General features: G+C 29.3%; 1 pseudogene; it reads left to right on the top strand.

Moving 5' to 3' along the window:
* LOC139874620 (cytochrome P450 94A1-like) overlaps positions 1 to 9,139 on the top strand; it is a 28,623-nt pseudogene extending 19,484 nt beyond the window's left edge.
* The last annotated feature ends 296 nt before the right edge of the window (positions 9,140 to 9,435 follow it).

Consider the following 9,435-nt stretch of genomic DNA (forward strand, 5'->3'; position numbering starts at 1 on the left):
TACAGTTTTTGCTGCTTCATCAGCATTTTTCAAAATTCAGAGTATTGATTTGCAGACTGGGTGCTGTGCAGAATTTCAGAATTTAAGATCATAATTCTAGGAGATAGATGTTATATGTATACATATAACTGCTGACGTAGACATGCTGTGAAATTTCAAAATACTGATTGCTGATTCTTGGTACGGCGATTCTCGTTATTAGATGCAGATGAGTAGATGATAGGGTTTCAATGAATATAATAACTTTTCAGAAAGCCAAAGATCAATGAAGTTGCTGGTAAGTTCACTGTTACTGTGATGGGGTGTAAACGGTTCTCCGGTAACGATGACGAAAGGCAAACTTATATATCAAGGTTATAATAAGGCTTATTCGAATGAAAGGTCGATGTTGATTTGTTGGAGCTGTGACAAAATTGGCTAATTTGAAAAGGAATTGCAAAGTTATTTTCGGTATTAACAACGTCAAAGGAGTTAGCACAGATATGTGCTAAATGTTTACTCAGGTTCCGAGTATTTTTAGGTGCATAACTATATGCATCAATATCTCCTTCCGTAGATGATGTGCGGTTGGTTCATCCTCTCGATTGAGATGTTTTCAAGAATCATGAAAGGTTTGAACGCAGATTGTAATTGTCATAATACAAATGAGGTTTAGGATGAAATCAAGTGGCAAACTTGAAGAATTGTTTAGTTTCATATGTTATAATCAATATTTTAATTCATTTTAATTGTCCAATATTGGCAGTCCACAGTTAGCAGTCCACAATTAGTAATTCAATAATTCATATATAGTTTAATATATAATATTTAGAATTAATTAATACGTGTCGTGACCCGTGTACATGTCTCAGACTCGATCACACCTCAAAGTATATATATTATTTAAGAATCAACCTCAATCCTGTATAGCAAACTCAAGCATTACAGCATATAGAGTGTCTATGGTTATTCCAAATAATATATATAGATGCGTCGATATGATATGTCAAAACCTTGTATACGTGTCCCGATGTTTAAAGTGCGTAAAATAAATAACAGAATTTAAATGACGATAAATAAAATTGTGAGAATTTAAATTGCGATAAATAAATTGCGATAATTAAATTGCAATAAATAAAATGTAATACAGAATTAATCAGTTAGCTAGGAACAGTTAGCGTGGATTCTTATCAAAATTCTTCTCATAGTTAAATTGTTTGTTTCTAACAAATTTTATTTTTGTCCAATGTTTTCTTCATCATGCCACTTGTTGGATTCTGATAGGTCAAAATCCAAATATGAAATTGAATGAAAATGGTTATTCTGCGGTGAACGGATACGTATATCTGTGAATGTAAGTAGGATAGTAAATGACTGTTGAATCAGATTCGAATAATGTACAGTGTAACTTATTAATGTGAAATTTAAATATTCCTCGGGTATTACCTACCCGTTAAAATATTTTCACCATTAACAGTTTGTACAAAAGAATTTTTAATTATAATCTTTATGAATGTATTCATGGATTTAATGAGTTAATATAATATTAAGCTCATTTGATTTATCGTTAGAACTAGAATACATAATCTCTAAAACATTTGAGATTACATAATCGCCATGAAGAGCTAAGATAATTGATGTAGAATGATATGTAGAACGATGATTGTACTCGAGGTACAGATTGTGATGTCGAGGTGTGGGATGCGGATGTTACTGTTGGTGGTGGTGATGTACTGTTGGTGTTGCTGATGGTGGTACTGGTTATGCTGCGGGTGCTGCTGCTGGTGTTTGTAATCTTTGCACCATATTCTCCAAAGCCATTACCCGAGTGCGAAGCTCGTTGACTTCTTCTATTACACCGGGGTGATTGTCGATTCGGATGAGCGGATAAATAAAATCTAGAATTTGATGTAGTATATAATCGTGACGAGATACTCTAGAAATGAGAGAGAAAATAGTGTTTCTGACAGGTTCGTCGGTAAGTGCTTCAGGTTCTTCACTAAGAGGGCAATGTGGTGGATGGAAAGGATCACCTTCTTCTTGTCTACAATGATTGAGGAGGCTACGAACCCATTCCCAGTTCATCCAGAATAGATGATGACTGATTGGTTGATCCATTCCGGTCACACTGCTTTCGGAGCTTGAGTGGGATTCCATTTCGGAATCCAAGGGACTTGAACTAATGACGAATTCCATTTCGTACAATTGAATAAAGGATTTTTTCGATATGAAATGATTTTCGAATATTAGATGGTATTCTAGCTACATAGAATATCTATATATATAGAGTAGAAGGTTTCGTAGATTACGGAGTGATTTACGGGATATGTTAGGCAAAGTTTACAGTAACAGATATGATAAGATATCATTTAGCAGATACGCTAAGATATGAATTTTGTCTATACACTATTCATGCAATCAATGCAGTAAGATGTGTCTAGACTAGGAATGATAAGCAGGTAATTTCCTAAGGATGATAAGTAGATGATTTTCTACACGAAATGATAAGCAAAACCTTTGACATGCAGACACGGTCGAAGTCCAGACCCACTAATGCATCTAAACAACTATCAGTTAGACACACTAATGCAAGACCTGGTTCGCTAAGACCACCGCTCTGATACCAACTTAAAGGACCCGTCCTAATCTATCAGGACGAATACATTACATTTATTTACATCGCGAGGTACTTGACCTCTATATGATACATTTTACAAACATTGCATTCTTTTTTAAAGACAAACTTTCATTTCATCGAAAGTTGACGGCATGCATACCATTTCATAATATATCAAACTATCAATGACTTTATAATAATCTTGTTGAACTCAACGACTCGAATGCAACGTCTTTTGAAATATGCCATGAATGACTCCAAGTAATATCTTTAAAATGAGCAAATGCACAGCGGAAGATTTCTTTCATACCTGAGAATAAACATGCTTTAAAGTGTCAACCAAAAGGTTGGTGAGTTCATTAGTTTATCATAATAATCATTTCCATAATTTTAATAGACCACAAGATTTCAATTTTTTCATAAATATACATCTCATATCAGGCATTTCGCAAACTGCATAGAGATAAAAATCATTCATATGGTAAACACCTGGTAACCGACATTAACAAGATGCATATAGAATATCCCCATCATTCCGGGACACCCATCGGACATGATAAATTTCGAAGTACTAAAGCATTCCAAATTCCAGAATGGGGCTTGTTGGGCCCAATAAATTTATCTTTAGGATTCGCGTCAATTAGGGGTGCACTAATTCTCAAAATTAGTGATGTTCCATAATTCTTAGATTACCAGGCTAAAAGGGGCATATTAGATTCGATCATTCAACCATAGAATGTAGTTTCGATTACTTGTGTCTATTTCGTAAAACATTTATAAAAGCATCGCATGTATTCTCAGTCCCAAAAATATATATATTGCAAAAGCATTTAAAAAGGGAGCAAATGAAACTCACAATACTGTATTTTGTAGTAAAAATACATATGACGACATTGAACAATGCAAGGTTGGCCTCGGATTCACGAACCTATATCATTCATATATGTATTAAAACATATACTTGTGATCGAATAAATATATATATATATATATATATATATATATATATATATATATATATATATATAAATTTATTAATTATATCCTTTTTATATTAATAACATATATATGTTTCTTATATAGTTATTTTGTATATGACAATATTGATTTTAATTATGTTATATGTATTAAATATGTTTTATATATATTATTTGTTTGTTACTAATAGTAATTATAATGATACAAAAGTTATATTAATATTGAAAAATATAATAATAGTAATAATAATAATAATAATAATAATAATAATAATAATAATAATAATACTTGATATTACTAAATAAAATAATAATGTTAATAATAATTATATTAATAATAAGTATAGTGATATTAATAATAATAATACTTGTAAAAATATCAATTTCCTATTACTGATAGTTATAATAATAATAATAATAATTATAATCATGATAGTAATGATAATATATCTATATATTTTAGTTATAATGATAATGATAATGATACTTCGTTTAAAAGTTCATAACCATGATTATTATTCTTATATCATTATTATTTTCATGTTCAAGTTCAAATTATAACCTATGATTATTGATCATCTTTTTATGAAAAGCATCTTCGTAACACATCTATTAACTTTACATTCATATTCTAGATCTTACACGTTTTATAATCTTTTATGACATGACACATAGTTTTTAATTATATTCGTAACCATTTCATAATACTTATAATAGTAGTAATAATAACCTTAACATTAATATTAATGATGATAATAATTATAATAATAATACTAATGATAATCATACTTTTATAATTGTTAAAATCATATTTTTTTATGATAATAATAATATTAGTAATAGAAATAATAGTAATAATAATCATATTAGTAATTATAATTATAAATGATAATATTTATAATAATACTTGTATTAATAATAATAAGTGTTCTAAACTAACAATAATAACAATAATATTAGTAATAATAACAATAATACAATAACAATAATAATTGTAATATCAATAATAATAATAATAATAATAATAATAATAATTATAATGATTTAAAAAAAAATAATGAGACTACCTTAGGAGCTTTTATAAAAAGAATGCCCGGAACTGGGATCGAACCCATGACCACCCGCTCACATGCTAACACCTTAACCATCCGACCATTCCCATTTTTCTAATTTTGTATCCTTCTAATTATTTATAACCCGATATGTTTTTCTGTTCTTCATCTTCTTCTTGTAATTTTTAAAATCCACCAGAGGTACTTAAAATCAAAATAACGAATTGAGTTTTTGTTCAAGACTCATAAACGACCAGTAACACTATCTAATTGTGTTTAAAACGAAAAAAAAATACAGATAAAGAGCATCACTGCTGTTCGACATAAACAAAGAACTCACATATTGATTTGTAATTGGAGAAAGTTTTAAGCCACGATTTCTACATGAATTAAGTTCCAAATTGCTTCTAGAAACTTTAGGGATACTTAATTGCATCTGAAACATCAACACTGATTTGTATTTCACGAAGAACATTTTCTTTGACTTTTTGAAATCTATCTTTGACTCGAAAATTCGTGTTCGATATTAGGAATTGGGAAATGAAACTTTACAGATAGCTTTACGACCTGATTTAGCTCGCTTCTGCATTTATAGTTTTTAACAATTGTTTCGAAAATGAGTTCTTGATAAAAAAAAAAAAAGTTACACGAACAGAGTGTTCTTCCCCATTTGATTTAAATTCGAAATTTTCTGGTTCTGTAAAATATAATTGTAGTTGTTATTTGATAATATAGGTTTATGGGTAACACTTATTACAGAATTGCATCAGTTATATAATCAAATTGATCGACCTGTATTGCTCTCAAGGACAGAAATATATATAAAGAAATATATAAAAATAAAACAAGATATGGATGTCTAACTGATTTTAGAGTGTTCCTATAATTGATTCGAATTCGTACGAGTTAGGTGGTAGGAGAACAAATCAAAAACAGTTCGATAGTTACTTGAAGCTGATTGAATTCCAAATTTATATATATGTATATACTTTTATATAATTGATTAATATTAATAACAATTTTATTAATAAAATAAAAATAATGAAATCTTTTTAATAATAATAGTATATTAATACAGATATTTATAATTATCATAATAATATTTAGGATAATAATACTATTAGTTAAAATAATGGTTATAATGATAATATTATTAATATTATTAATAAATTGTATTATTTTTGTAATAATAATAATAATAATAATAATATTGATAAAGATATTAACAATAATGAATCATCCTAATAACTTAGAATTATAATTTTACTAATTACAATGATATAACAAATTAGATGTGTCAATTTTACATATTATATTAAATAATAATATACTAATATTAATGTTAATACTAATAATATTAATAATGAAAGTAAATAATATAACATTTATATTTTAGCTTAAATATTATATTACAATTTAGTAATCATGTAATATTTAATAATTATATTATATATATATATATATGTATATATATATATATATATATGTGTGTGTGTGTGTGTGTGAGTGTGTGTGTGTGTATAACATGTATTGAATATTTAGTATTTATACTTTACAACATAATAATAATTATTTATAGAAATCATATATATATATATATATATATATATATATATATATATATATATATATATATATATATATATATATATATATATATTCATAATAATAGTAATTTAATTATTCTTGTTTATTATTTTACATTTTTAATTCCAATTGATTACGTATATTTTATTAATTCAAAATATTGTGTTTACGCTTATATTTATATTTGTATATATATATATATATATATATATATATACAATTGTTCGTGAATCGTCGAAAATAGTCAAAGGGTAAATAATTCAATGTAATCAATTCAAAAAAATTTAAGACTCAATAATACAGACTTCGCTTATCGTGTCGAAATCATATAAAGTTTAAGTTTAAATTTGGTCGAAATGTTCCGGGTCGTCACAAACAAAAAAGTGGCGGGCGAACAAAAATTGTGAAACTCGAACAAAAATGTGTTCTACATTTTTGAAATTCGAACAATAAAATGTAGAATACATGATAGTCGAACATAAATGTGTTCTACAATTTTGAAATTCGAACAAAAAAAAAAGACTGGCGAACAAAAATTGTGAAATTCGAACAAAAAAATGTAAAACACATGATAGTCGAACAAAAATGTGTTCCACATTTTTGAAATTCGAACAATTTTTTTTTTTTGCTCGACTATGAATTTTTGTTCGTCCGTGTTTTTGAATTTTGCTCTTCCTTTTTTTTTTGCTCGCCCGCCACTTTTTTTGCTCGAATTTTAGTGTATTTCGAATTTCTAGAGTTCTCACACTAAAAAAGTTCTCACAATATATATATATATATATATATATATATATATATATATATATATATATATATATATATATATATATTCCGTATAAATAATTAATATTATATAAGGTAAGGATTTTTTACCAATCGGTAAGTGGAACGTATGCGTCTCCGGATAGCAGTAACAAGTGACCAATCGAATCTTCGTTCAATTTACAAACTAAACCTAACCCTACATTATCAAGATACACCTGGACCCCCGCATGTATTGTTTCGTTTTGAAGACCTGAAATATGCTGTGAAAAGCTGAGATCAGATCTTCTTGGTTTTATTAACACGTCCTCTTCAAGTTTCTTGGTAAATATTGCCACCGTCTAGCTCAATGGACGACTGATTACCTTCTCAACTCGCCGAAGTTAACTTTCAAACTCCGGGGAACATTCGGCCAAAGTCGTGTCATCACCGGCACCCCAGAAGTTGTCAAACACATACTCAAAACCCAATTTTCATCGTACGAAAAAGGCGATAATTTTCGTACCCCCTTATCTAATTTACTAGGAGATGGGATCTTTAACGTTGATGGTGATGAATGGAAGTTTCAAAGACAAGTTTCTAGTCTTGAATTTAAAACAAAGACACTTAGACATTTCGTCGAACACGTTGTGGATGCTGAATTAAACGAAAGATTAATTCCTATATTGAAAGCCGCAGCTGAAAATGATACAATTCTTGATTTACAAGATATACTTCAGCGACTCGCATTTGATAATATTTGTCGAATCGCATTTGGGTATGATCCAGAATACTTAACTCCATCTTTACCAAAAGCTAAATTTGCTATTGCATTTGAAGACGCTGTTCGTATCAGTAGCAACATGGTTCGTATGGTTTCGAGACTTATATGGAAATTTAACCGGTTTTTAAATATCGGGTCTGAAAAACGACTCAAAGAAGCCGTATCAGAAGTTCGCCAATTCGCTAAGAAGATATTGAATGAAAAGAAACAAGAACTATCAAGTAACTCATCATCAATCCAATCCGTTGATTTGTTGTCACGGTTTTTAAGTTCGGGTCATTCAGATGAAAAATTTGTAACGGATACTGTTATAAGTTTTATACTCGCGGGTAAAGATACGACTTCTGCTGCTATGACATGGTTTTTCTGGTTAATTTATAAGAATCCGGATATTGAAAGTAAAATTGTGGATGAAATTAAAGCGAAATCGGATACGCCGATTTATGATGAAGTGAAGGATATGGTTTATACTCATGCTTCTCTTTGTGAAAGTATGAGACTTTATCCACCGGTTCCCATGGACACGAAGATGGCGAACGCTGACGATGTTTTGCCGGACGGAACAGTGGTGAAGAAAGGTATGTTGCTATGCCATGAATTATTTTAATTTTTTATATAACAACAATAACAAAACTCAATATCACATGAATGGTGCATGGGGAGGGTGAAAAAGCTCGAGTACAGAATATTTAATCTGAGTCTAGCTCGACCTTATTAAAGGTTCAAATCAGGTTTCAAGATATTATATTTTTAAATCGAGTTCGGGTGTCATAAGTTGTCAACTAAATTTGACTTGGTACATATTCTATAAACTAGCATAATGCATTAAAAAAAAAAAAAAAAAACTAGAATAATGCATTAAAGATGAAGTTGATACTAAACTGAAAAGGAGATAGATATGTCATTTCTATTTTCTATAGATAAGGTATCTATCTATTGCATTATTAAATTGTTATAGAATAAACAAATAATAAATTTTGTAGGTATGGTTGTGACTTACCATCCTTATGCAATGGGGAGGGTGGAGAAGTTTTGGGGGCAAAGATTGGAAGGATTTTAGGCCGGAACGGTGGTTGGAGAAGGATGAGATGACGGAGAAGGTAAGGTTTGTGGCGAGGGATCCATATACATATCCGGTGTTTCAAGCGGGCCCTAGGATTTGTTTAGGAAAAGATATGACGTTTTTACAAATGAAGAGGGTGGTAGCAGGTATTTTACGACAATTTAAGGTGGTTGCGGCGGTAGATGATGGCAGTGAACTTGTTCTTACGGTCGATTTAACGACGAAAATGAAAGGTGGGTTTCCGGTAAAGATCAAGGAACGAAAATGATATGATAAGTTATTAGATTAAGATGTATGATATATGCTTTGTATCCAATAATGATTTTGCTTATTTTTTCTCACTTATTACCTTAAGGGGAGTTGAATTTTATATAATTTTTATAATTATTATGTAATTATGTATTTTAAGTGTATCTTGTGATATGTATTTTAAATATATTAATAAAGAATTAATTGTGTGTGTAAATTGTATTGTAGTTATCTGTAGATATTTTTTTATTTAAATTATATCAATAATAACTAACTAGTCCGGGTCCGGCCCGCGCGATGCGGCGGGGGCTCATGGTCCGGTTCCGAATGTAGTTCGTTTCGTTTTGTTGATAAAATTATTTCGAACCTAACGGTGCTGGCGAAAA

Source organism: Rutidosis leptorrhynchoides, chromosome 11 (genome assembly GCF_046630445.1).
Source record: "Rutidosis leptorrhynchoides isolate AG116_Rl617_1_P2 chromosome 11, CSIRO_AGI_Rlap_v1, whole genome shotgun sequence".
NCBI lineage: Eukaryota > Viridiplantae > Streptophyta > Magnoliopsida > Asterales > Asteraceae > Rutidosis > Rutidosis leptorrhynchoides.